The sequence below is a fragment of the Camellia sinensis genome, chromosome 9 (genome assembly GCF_055761805.1).
Source record: "Camellia sinensis isolate YWXY chromosome 9, ASM5576180v1, whole genome shotgun sequence".
NCBI lineage: Eukaryota > Viridiplantae > Streptophyta > Magnoliopsida > Ericales > Theaceae > Camellia > Camellia sinensis.
In genome coordinates this window covers 23,940,456-23,943,595 of record NC_138969.1, presented here as the reverse complement: position 1 = coordinate 23,943,595, position 3,140 = coordinate 23,940,456, and the positions used below count along the sequence as shown (strand labels likewise).

The window sequence follows — 3,140 nt, the reverse complement described above, 5'->3', positions numbered from 1 at the left end:
GAAAATTGAGAGAATCTTTCGTATTCTAGTTGGTTGACGATCACTCTCGAATGACTTTTCAAATTCTTCCCTCAAGTCTTTACCCCAAAATAGGACATGGAAGCCGGCCCTTGAAAAAAAGACAAAAAAGAGAAAAAAGAAGAGGAAAAAGAAGATAAAATGTGGACAAAATCTATATAATAAGTCACAAAGGTTTTTGAAAAATGTATCAAAATGTATGTGAGATACATTTTGATCCAATGGCTGAGATTAATCCCAAGTATATATGAATGGTTTAGATCAATGGTTTATATCAAAATGTATCAAAGGTTTCCCGCCCATACCCTCTGTCTTCCCCATACCCTCTGTCTCCCCCATACCCTGTGCCTTCTTCCCATACTGCTGCAGAGTTGAGAAGCAGATAGTGAGGTGTGTATTGAGAGAAGCAGATGCGAAATTGATTTGAGAAGGTTGGAGACAAGCACTGTTATGATTTGAGAAGCAGACTGCACTCTTAGCTCACAGTTATTAAATTCAAATTCAAAAGTTATTGAATTCATATATGCTGGGTTCTTAACTGCTGGGTCCAATTCTGAATGAGTATGAACATATTACTGGGATGATAACTTTGGTCTACATGAATGCTGCAACAATGGACAGCATTGAGAGCTTGTGAAAGTCTGGGATTTGAGACAGAAAAATCTCAACAATTCCCAACCCAATCATGTATGGGTTATTGGAAAAACTGCATTGAGCTTCACGACTTCTATTGTGATAGCAATTTGACTTTTTTATGGCCCTGAAAAACCATCACATTTCATTGTTATATATTATGTGAACATTTCATTTCTTTTTTTTTTATATATAGATAAATTACACTGTCGGCCTAAACTATGCTTACTTGGAGCATTCATGGTAATTTTGCTCCCTCTCTGTTGTATTTCACATTCGGAGGAAATTGTGATTTCCCTTCAAATTTCAGGTTCTAATTCTCCCTCTCTCTCTCTCTCTCTCTCTCTCTCTTTATGATTACAGAGTCCCTTTGTATACAATATTACACATGGATTCTTCTAAGCTTTTTCATGATTTACACCTATACATTTTTCCTTTTTCCTTTTTTATTTCTTTATTCTCGGAACATTGCATTGTTTCCTGGATTTTCTCTCTTCTGCGAGGTGTTCATTGGTTAATTCCTCGCCGTCTTCTTGGTAATGGATCTTTGGTTGTTTTGATGGATCTTGGAGTATCTGTGTGAATTTTCCATCGAGATCTGTAATGTGTGTGAATATGCTATGAAAACATGTGTTTTTGATTTGAATGTATCTGCTGGTGGTAGTCAGTGTTAATCGAAAGTTATAGTTTAATTGTTGTCCTCTTGATGTGATCAACAATTGGATTTGATGTGTTATACATAGAGTTTTTATAAGTAATTTTATTGTCTGATTGCTTTGCAATCGTTAGATTGGTGATTGCTCTATTATATTGGATGTGATTCATTTGAGAAAGCTCATCAGTTTGATTGTCAAAGAAGTTCAGCTTTCTTTTATCAGTAATAATGCAACTAGGTATTAATCATTTTGTATTGGGGTTGGGCTGGTGTCAATTTATCACAAAAGCACCAAAAACAAAAATTATATTTATTCTCACATTATTAACCTTTTTTCTGGTATTTTCAGGTGGTTGTGTTGGAGTTTGAGAAGGTTGCATGCATATGGGGTTTAAGAAGGTTGTTTGGAGTATATAATTTATGACTGATTTGCTTATCTGCTTAATCATTATTATGTGGATGTGGGCTTTTCCAATTTTGTTTTGTTCTTCTTTTTATTTTTATCCTCCTTTAGGTAGACAACTGAATTTCATTAAAATGAAACTAATGGCCTTTTGTTTTCTGTAACCAAGTGCTTTTGCCTCCTTAAGTTTGCTTTAATTTATTGTCATAGGGAGTGGATATATTTATTTTGTTAGAGAATAATTTAAAGTATAGTTAAGGGTGCAAAAGCACCAAAAACAAAAATTATATTTATTCTCACATTATTAACCTTTTTTCTGGTATTTTCAGGTGGTTGTGTTGGAGTTTGAGAAGGTTGCATGCATATGGGGTTTAAGAAGAGTTTAAGAAGGTTGTTGGGAGTATATAATTTAGGACTGATTTGCTTATCTGCTTAATCATTATTATGTGGACGTGGGCTTTTCCAATTTTATTTTGTTCTTCTTTTTATTTTTATCCTCCTTTAGGTAGACAACTGAATTTCATTAAAATGAAACTAATGGCCTTTTGTTTTCTGTAACCAAGTGCTTTTGCCTCCTTAAGTTTGCTTTAATTTATTGTCATATGGAGTGGATATATTTATTTTGTTAGAGAATAATTTAAAGTATAGTTAAGGGTGCAAAAGCACCAAAAACAAAAATTAAATTCATCTAAAATAATAAATTACTCACTTTGTATAAAATTCATTGTTATTTTATTTGAGTTTTGTAGACCGCATAATACAAGCAAAATTGTTATAAGTTTTATAAGAAGAAATATATTTCAATATATTTTTTTAGTATCTTTATTAAAAAAATAACACAAACGTTATAAATTTTAACATAATACTTATAGATTATAACTGCATTTTAATATTAAAAATATTTACACCGTGCTTTTAGGCACGGGCATACGCTAGTGCCTTAATATTGTGAAGCCCACGCTTCAAATTTTTGAATGACCAATTTAATACAGGAATTGAAATATATACTGATTTATTATTATTATTTTTTTTAATTGTACTTTTACTGAAAAAGAGATTATTTGACGCAATTAGCTTGACTATAACGGCATTTACTTGACGGAGTTAGGTTGGGATCAAATCAAAATACTTTTAATATATTAAGATTAAATTAATACAATTATTAAAATTATATAAATTACATATTTTGGAAATTAAAATTTTAATTAACCCATTACTTTTGGTATTAAAACTCGGGTAGGTTGGATCCTTGTCAATTAAATAATGTTGCATTTACACACAAATTTCATTTTGTGAAGTTATATTTCATTAGATAAGATTTTTTTAATAATCTAATTATATTATTATTTAATTTAATTATTATTTGTAAAGCAGTACTTCTGTTATTTAAATTATTTGATCCAATTTCTTTAATATATCTAGTTCTTATAT

General features: G+C 30.7%; 1 long non-coding RNA gene across 1 annotated transcript; it reads left to right on the top strand.

Annotated features, from left to right (window-relative positions):
- The first annotated feature begins 348 nt into the window (after window positions 1-348).
- Window positions 349-2,271, top strand: LOC114270227 (uncharacterized). Its single transcript, XR_014341046.1, has 2 exons — window positions 349-1,705; window positions 2,039-2,271. It is a non-coding gene; the product is annotated as an uncharacterized LOC114270227 (long non-coding RNA).
- The last annotated feature ends 869 nt before the right edge of the window (window positions 2,272-3,140 follow it).